The following is an 8,879-nucleotide window of genomic DNA, read 5'->3' as shown; positions in this document are numbered from 1 at the left end:
TCTGCCAAGATCTTGACTGGGAAGAATAGAATCGTTCAAGTCATTCGTGCCAGGGGAGCCTGCAGAACTGCCTAGGAACAGACAGGACCACATTCAGCCCTTGCTTCTGTGGCTCCAGACACTCAATTTAGGGGCGATTAATAATGATCACCACTCTCCTTTCTAGTTCACTTGGGAGTGTATCATCCTGAGGGTTTGGGCACCGTCAGACATTTCAGGGGAAATAGTGCCACCTGGTGGCCGATGTTCTTTCTCTACTGCACGCTTCCATTTGTCTCGTGGTCGGCAACATTCACAGCAAAACACGTGGGCATTTAGAATGGTCAGTGTGTATAGCTCTACCCAGCTTCTTTCCACTCTCTGCGTGTGTCCAGTCTTGTGATTTCCTTTCTCACAGATCTCAAGCAAGGTTCTGCAGAGTCGTGCTTTACATCTCATATAGAAATGTTCAGCAGGGGGCAGCGATTGGCAGCGTTTGAATTTCAGTTCTCACAAGGTTTCAATAATGGTGGAGGTCTCTCTCCCTCAACAAAATTTCATCTGTGATAGTGCTTGGAGCGTTTCAAATGCAAGGTGCAGAAAGACACAGGAGGCTGTGGGAAGAGTCCGTTTCCATCTGTGTTCAGGCTTCAGGTGGCATTGATCTTAGGGGACTCCAGGTTTCTGACACACTGATCCTGGATTTGCTTCCAAGTTTTGTTCAGCTTGTCCTTGACCCATCAGTTGCAGTACTGGCTTCTCACTGAGCTCTGCTACTTCTCCCCTCCCCAACCACTTCTCATGACTTCCGCTGCTCCCTCTCCAGCCTTTCCTCTCAGATTATAGCAGAAGCCTCCTAACGTCTCCTGTTCCCCACCCGTGTCCCCCTGAGCTCATTCTCCACATGCAGGAAGAGTAATCCTTAAAGACACAGGTCAAATTGTACCACTCCTCTGTTCAAAAGCCTTCTCACCCAGTAAAATAAAAGTCTTCACAGTGTTCTCCAAGGCCCTGTATTCAGGCCTGCAGATAACGCTCTGATTTCATTTCCTACTACCTTCACCTTCACCGACAATATGGGCATCTTTGCTGGTCCTCAAACAAGCCAGGCATGTCTCTGTCTCGGGACATTTGCACTTGCTGTTCCCTCTGCCTAAAACACTGTTCCTCCAGGTACCAACATGGCTTATTCTCCCACTTTTGCAGGACCAGAGACCTGCGCCCCTACCTTATTTTATTTTGTCTCCATAGTACTTATCACCCCCAACATTGTTTTGTAAGTACCGATTGTTGTCTTCCTCTTCCTGCTAGAATATGACCTCCATGAAAATAGTGATTGTCTCTGAAGTTAATTATAGCATTCCTAACGTCTAAAAACGTGCCAGTTACAGAGCAAAAATTCCAGTGATTGCTGTATGAAAGACTCCTATTTCCTACCACTGGGCCATCCCATTCTACCCAGTGCGTGGACCTTCCTTCACTGCCTGCAGTGAGATCTGTCCCACCCCCACCCCAGACCCTCCAGGCCCATGAGGTCTCGGGATGATTCTCTCATGTTCTGAGCAATGGCACGTTTCTCTGCTGCGTACAGTGGCCCAAATCTACTTTCATGTCAAATTTGGACCAACCTTGGGACACAGGGATCACTAAATTGGAAGACTTGACCGTGATTACTTTGGTGAAGTAACAGTATGCAAATTGACAAATGCTTGCATAGCATGCCTATGCTTAAATTTCTCCTTGAGAGCTGTTTGAAAATACCAGTGCTTAGACCTTTCCACTAAAGATTGCTGGCCCAGTCAGTCTGAGCTGGAGGGTCAGACATCTGTGTTTTTAAGAGCTACCAGGTGATAACTTTACAAGCGACGAAGCACTTCCATGCATTTTTTCACACGCTTATCACAGTATCTCCATGTGACTGTTGGGATGGTTGATATTTTTGTCCCCATTTTGCAGGAGATCCAAGAGGATAACTTACTTGGCAGCCAGGAAGTCTAAGAGCTAAGCTCCAAATCCAATTCTGGCTCCAAATCCACCATATACTGGGGTGGGCTTTTCCCCACCAGAGTATAGCAAAAATCATCCCTAAACAAGGCTGCACACCCATGTATAACAACCTCTGTTCCTCCTTAATAGCACATTGCTCATTGCACTTTATTGTCAGTCTTCTCCATTAGATGCAAAACTTAAGAACAGAGTCCAGGTCACCTTATTCGCTCAGAGCCTAGCACATTTTAGGCCCTCCACAAGTTTTTTATTGAATGAATGAAAATGAATGAACGAACAAATGAACAGAGTCACTGTGCCATTGGCCCATCTGTTCTATTCTTCTCAGCAAGTTCATTGTCACTTTGGTGGTTCTTGTCTTGCCTCCGTGGCTGCACTGCTCAGAGAAAGTTACACCCACACGCTGGCTTTACTCCAGGGACATCTGAGCTCATCTTTTTCCCAGTTCAGAGGAGCTTCCAGGAACCTTCTTTCTTTCCTTTCCCTCAGAACATTTCTACAACTGAAAGATTGACTGAGCCATTGGCATGAAGAAATTAAATTTATGTCTGTTCAGAAATCCCCAGCCAGCAGCAGCTTTGTCGTAAGTAGATCTCAGTGGAACAATTCTCTTTCCCAGCAAGTCAAAGAGAAGGGAAGAATGATTTTCATTAAGTTGTTTCACCAATCGATGTCTTTCCAGATGAAGCTGATGGCTCCCCAAACACTGGGGACATCCCATCACCTCCCATCAGTGTTGTGATAGTCACGCTACCGCCGAGTCTGTGACCGGAGCCTGTGGCCCGGCGTTTCTCCCCCTCGGCACTGTTGACCTTGAGGCTGGGGAATTCTGTATTACAGAGGGCTGTCCTGGGCCGTGTAGCGCCATCCCTTGTCTCTACCCACAGACACCAGTCACGAGCACACACACATACCACCTCCCCCCACGATGACGTGATGGTGTCAGCCAGCCTGGACCACAGTGCCCAGCTGTGTTGTCCAGCACTACGCTGGATGTTCCTGGAAGGGTGTTTTGGATGAGACTGACATTTCAGTTGGTTGACTTTGAGTAAAGCAGATTGCCCCCTACAATGTGGGTAGGCCTCAGCTAACCAGTTAAGGCCTACATAGAACAAATGACTGCCCCCTGACCCTGAAGCAAGAAGGAATTCTGCTAGCAGACAGCCTTCGGACTTGAACTGCAACATCAGCTCTTCCTGGGTCTCTAGCCTGATGGCCGTGACCTTGAACTGCAGGTGTTGGACTTGCCAGCCTCCACAAACATGTGAGTCAATTCTTTAAACTCTGCCTTTCTCTTTGTCTGTATAAAGATCTCATTGGTTCTGTTTCTCTAGAGAATTGTGACTAATCCCCCCAGTACTGATACTCATCACCCCCAGAGTGTCCCCAGGCATTGCCAAGGATGCCTGGGGAGCAAAACAGTCTTGGTTTGACCCACGACTGTGCACAGGTGAGGCTCACACTCTCGGGGCACAGTTCTTGGAGAGGCTGACCCAACTAGAATAGTCTGGAATCTAGCGGAAGCTAAACTATCTCCTGGGAGGTGTTTTCTACATGTGATTTTGTTAGAGTTTGTCCCAAGCCTGACCTAAAAGCAGAGGTCTCAGGGACCTCTGGAATAGTTTAAGCTTCAACTAACCGGCCCTCACCTGGAGCCATAAAATCCTGTCTTCTAGAAGAACTGTATTGTATGTGCCTGAATTTTACTTCAAAGAGAAATGTAGGTGATCTACCTTTGAGTCCAGTCCTTACAAGCCCTCTCATTTACAGGGCTCTCTTTCAGATATGTCAAAAAATAGAGTATTTCTTGGAGAAGATGAGCCGTAAAGTAGCTAAATCAAGGAAGATTTTGGATGCTTATAGAGGGCACCTGAGAGAACCAGTTACCAAAAAAAAAAAAAAAGCAGAGACAAATAATATGGTCACTATTCCTGAGTTGCAGACCTTCGCCGCCTAAGTCCTTCCTGAACAGGGTGCTGGGTGGCTCTGAAAGTGCCTGACCTGGTGGCAAAGCTGCTCCCTTCAGAAGTGAACGTGAAGGTTCATTAAATGAAACGTGAGCGTGAGAACAGGCAGTATTTCTGAATTTGCATGTCACTTCAAATGTGACTTGAAATATGTTCCCATCATTAAATAAATATCACAAGGAGACATTTGGCTCATTGCCTGTATCTATAAAAATTTAGGTAACCCAATGGGCCCAAAGGCTCTCTGGGGGACTCTCACCGGCAGAGGGATGAGCCCCCCAGATTCGAGCACGTCCCGCGGGTGTCAGGGCAGAAGGGTCCCAAGTGCCCTCTCTCATTTCTCGCTCTTGACCCTTGGCTTTTCTCCTCTTTTTTCTCCATGTCCCGTCCCCATTTTTTCCCTCCTCTTCTTCGGCTTCATTCTCTTGCTTTGCCTTCTTGTTCTCCTGGCTTTGTTCACTCTCCTTCCTCCTTTCCTAGTCCTTTCAAGCACGTGCCGTTCAAACAGCTCCGGCCCCTTGGTCGCATGCCCCCTTCTTGTTCACATGTCCAGCTCTGGTGGGAGGATGGGAAGAAACATGGAGGAAGAGGTAGGAAAAGACGGTTCTTGTTAGGTCGCTGAGAAGGTCAGCGAAAGTGTACACAGGGATGGACAAAGTGTGGGGAAAGTACAGAGGGTGGTCCCCACCATGAACTTGGCAAATATTGTTCTTTGCCTCCCATGTGTATCTCAAAACCGGGCTCCCCACCACATAATTTCAAAAAGCAAACAGAAAAACTGAAGCAAAGATAACATCTTAGCTGTTCCTTCTACTGCAGGTATGAATTTCTTGCAAGAACCAACATTTTTTTCTTTTTAAATCAGATGAATTTGGCTAAGCTCCCCGCCACCAGGAAGAATGAATATTTTCTTCTGGGTTTGTGGAAGCCACCTTCTCGCTCATGGGTCACAAAGGGTTCTACAGAAGTTCAGCCGTCCATAAAACGAAGGTGCCGGGGGCCCTTAGCTTTTACTTCAAACGGTTGCCAAGGCAATACCCATTCCCCAAGCCCCACGACCTTATGAGGCAGGTGCTTCTGCTTCACCTCATAACCACCACGTTTCAGGAGCCCTGCCCTCCCCACCTGCTCTCTACTCCCCACCCCACCCCGACTTTGCCCTCCTAACACGTATTTTCCCTCGGATATTCCAGCTTCGCTCTTCCAGGGACCAAGGCTTTTTGGCCTCCGTCTGTCCCTCCTCTCCTCCTCTTCTTCTGTTTTCCCTCCCTGTCTCGCTGAGGAGCTGGGGTGTGAGGTGTGGGGGCGACTTTCCCTGCAAGTCCCCCCGTCCGCCATGGATGAAAGTAACACTAGCAAGACATGATCTGCTTGGGGAGGAGAGGTGGCCAATTTCCCAGGGGAAAAAGGCCAGGAGCCCCTTCCTCAATGGCTTTTATTGGGTTGTAATACACAGGAATACAGGGTGGCAAGAATCAAACAATAGATAACATTTCAAAGAAATCTGAGGGCTTAGTCTGAGTCAGTGTCTGTCAGGTAAGGGGTTGCAGAAACTTTGGGAGACACACTCATTTCCTGCTCGGACCCTTAACATATGAATGAAAACACTCTTAGCAGAGCAGGTTTCACAGGAGTTATAGGAACTCTTTCATATTTATCCCAGATCCTGCTCTAGCTGGCAAGGAGCTGCACCACCTCCCCCATCACAGGTTTTCAGGCTTAAGTGGATTAGAGCCAGGAAGCACTTCTCCCAGACGAAAATGGGGACTCAAGCTATGTCAAAATAGCTGGGGGGCGAGGGTCCATCATTCCCTCTTTGTTGCAGCCCCCTGAGTCCTTCCATGATGGCCTCCCAAGTGTTCGTGTCTGGCTTAGGTTGTCCCCCCTCTGAGGGGTCTTACCTGTTATAGACTAACCGACCAAGCCCTGGGGGCAGGGGATGAAGCAGAAGCAGCGTTGCTGCCAGAGACAAGCTTTGTCTCCTTAGTGGCTCGCATTCCAGAGGTCGCTCACTCAGCCTTAGCCATGGGGGGGGGGGGCAGTTACAACTCCTGAAACCAGGCAGAGTGGACCCCAACAGTGAGGAAAGGGGAAACAGCTGTGAGAATGAGGTGAAATTAATGCCTCAGTAAGTTATTCTCCCAAACTTCTATTTCCTGATTTTCAGACTTTGGAGAGTTTTCTCAAAAGCTCCTGCTTGAAATACTTGAACAAACTGTTAGGTTATTTTTACGTTATTTTTTTAATCTCAGTTATTTTTTGGTATTGTTTCTGGGTTTGCATAATTTCTTTTTTTAAGGTTATACACTTATAGCTATTCTTTTTTAAAACGATTTTATTTCCGTTTAGCGAGGGGAAGAGAGGGATGGAAGCATCAATGTGTGGTTGCCTCCCCTGCACCCCCTACTGGGAACTGGCATGTGCCCTGACTGGGAATAGAACCAGTGACCCTTTGGTTCACAGGCCTACACTCAATCCACTGAGGCACACCAGCCAGGGCACATTATTTCTGCATTATTTTTTTCTTTTGTTCCCATGAAAAAAAAGGTGCTTGAAACAAGCAGGTCTGGAATTAGGGTGGATGTTGCACTGCTCTCCTCTGAGTGTGTTTATACATTTTGCCTACCTTTCCCCGGGTCCTTCCTAATATGTGTGATATATAGGCATTATAAAAGATCAGTCTTATGAATACTTATTTTCCTTAATGTATTTAAAAGAATGCACGTGGGGTCAAGTCCACATCTTCCTGAGGTTAACTCCAAAGTCATTAAATGGCCAGAGCCACTTGCTGCCTTGTAAGGCGAGAGATGATAAGACCAGTCCTCCCAGTTTTTCCTTTAGAAAACCCAGTCTGTTCCTTCCTTTCACTCCCTGCTGTCAGCGCATTGGTCTGGATTCATGTGGCTCTCTGTCTAGGGGACTGAAACAGTCCACTGTCATTCCTGCCTATAGCTGACCTGCCAGTGGCCTGTCCACACCCCACAGCCTCACTTCGCATCTCACACTCTCCGCCCCACTGACCCGCAGGTGCACCTTTGTCTGAGGGTTTCTCCAGTGCCACCAAAGCCTTCCTGGTGCCCATGTGTTAGGCTGGAAGTTCTGGGGAACACAAGCCCCTGCCCCCAGGGACAGCCCTTGACCCCTGACTGGTGGGAGTTCATGCACGGAGAGCTCGGCTCCTGGAGCCCTCCACTGGGCAGCCTCTGAGATGAGCATTCTGCACTGGCTCCCCAAGCGCCACGGTGAGATGACTCTCCAGTGGTCCACAAAGATGAGCAGTTTGATGACGAACCGGCTGCCTTCCCTTCCTGTCTTTCTCCCTCAGTCCCATACCAGTATTTCCTGGCATCACCCCCAAATCAGTCATGTTTACTTGAATCTTTGTTTTAGGGTTGACTTCTCAAGGGAACTCACTCTGACACTGCCTCTCATGTTTATCCCCACAAAACACTGAGGTACCATCTTGTCACCTTGAACTTTCCTTAAACATTCAAAGAGATTTTGTCTTTTAAGCTTTGGAAACATCACCACCTCCACTTAGAAATCTCTGGCAACTTCCAGCAGATAAACAAATGGTCTTGGTTTATGGCTGAGACTCTGTACCATGTGGGCTTTCTCTACATCCTACAATGGAAGTAGAGATGAAACGGGGCTCCTGAAATGTGGGGGTTATGAGGTGAAGCAGAAGCACCTGCCTCATAAGGTCGTGGGGCTTGGGGAATGGGTATTGCCTTGGCAACCGTTTGAAGTAAAAGCTAAGGGCCCCCGGCACCTCCGTTTTATGGACGGCTGAACTTCTGTAGAACCCTTTGTGACCCATGAGCGAGAAGGTGGCTTCCACAAACCCAGAAGAAAATATTCACTCTTCCTGGTGGCGGGGAGCTTAGCCAAATTCATCTGATTTAAAAAGAAAAAAATGTTGGTTCTTGCAAGAAATTCATACCTGCAGTAGAAGGAATAGCTAAGATGTTATCTTTGCTTCAGTTTTTCTGTTTGCTTTTTGAAATTATGTGGTGGGGAGCCCGGTTTTGAGATACACATGGGAGGCAAAGAACAATATTTGCCGAGTTGATGGTGGGGACCACCCTCTGTACTTTCCCCACACCTTGTCCATCCCTGTGTACACTTTCGCTGACCTTCTCAGCGACCTAACAAGAACCGTCTTTTCCTACCTCTTCCTCCATGTTTCTTCCCATCCTCCCACCAGAGTTGGACATGCGAACAAGAAGGGGGCGTGTGACCAAGGGGCCGGAGCTGTTTGAACGGCATGTGCTTGAAAGGACTAGGAAAGGACTAGGACAATGGAAGTTGTGGGCAACTTGGAAGTTTCTCTACAACAATGGAAGTTGTAGGCAACTTCCATTTATGATGGAGGTTCCTGCCCTTTGGGGCCACTCACCCATCCCGAGGGGCACAATGCTCATCTTGACCCCCAAGCATCTGCTGGCACTGCTCCCCTGACCTGAATGCCCCTCCCCCCACTTCAGTGCATCTAAAGCTACCAACCTCCATAACCATCATCCCTTCTCTGAACCATTTTGCTGAGCACACCGTGACTTTGGCACTTTGCCTCGATTTCTTAATTCTGATATTTACCATATTTTGTTTACTCCTATCCTGGCCTTCCCATCTGGACTGTAAAATGCTCCTAGGGAAATTGAACCACTTTCTGCAATACCCAGAATTCAGCTCCATACACAGTAGATAATGAGGCAAAATCTGAACTCTGCCATTCAACTGTGTGACTGCGTGTGACGTATGTACCGTCTCTCTGAGCTTGCTTCCTTACTTGTGATATATTTGTTATAGATATAATACTTCCTACACAGAGTTGTGGTAATGACCTGAATGACATAATAAATATGGAAAATTCTCTAACATCTATCTGTACTATAAAAAATTAGTCATGTTACGTGGTTGGCAAAT

This window comes from Sturnira hondurensis, unplaced genomic scaffold (assembly GCF_014824575.4).
Source record: "Sturnira hondurensis isolate 20B ecotype Veracruz unplaced genomic scaffold, ASM1482457v3 Scaffold0013515, whole genome shotgun sequence".
NCBI lineage: Eukaryota > Metazoa > Chordata > Mammalia > Chiroptera > Phyllostomidae > Sturnira > Sturnira hondurensis.
The sequence above is the reverse complement of the archived record's forward strand: the minus strand, read 5'-3'. Positions refer to the sequence as shown.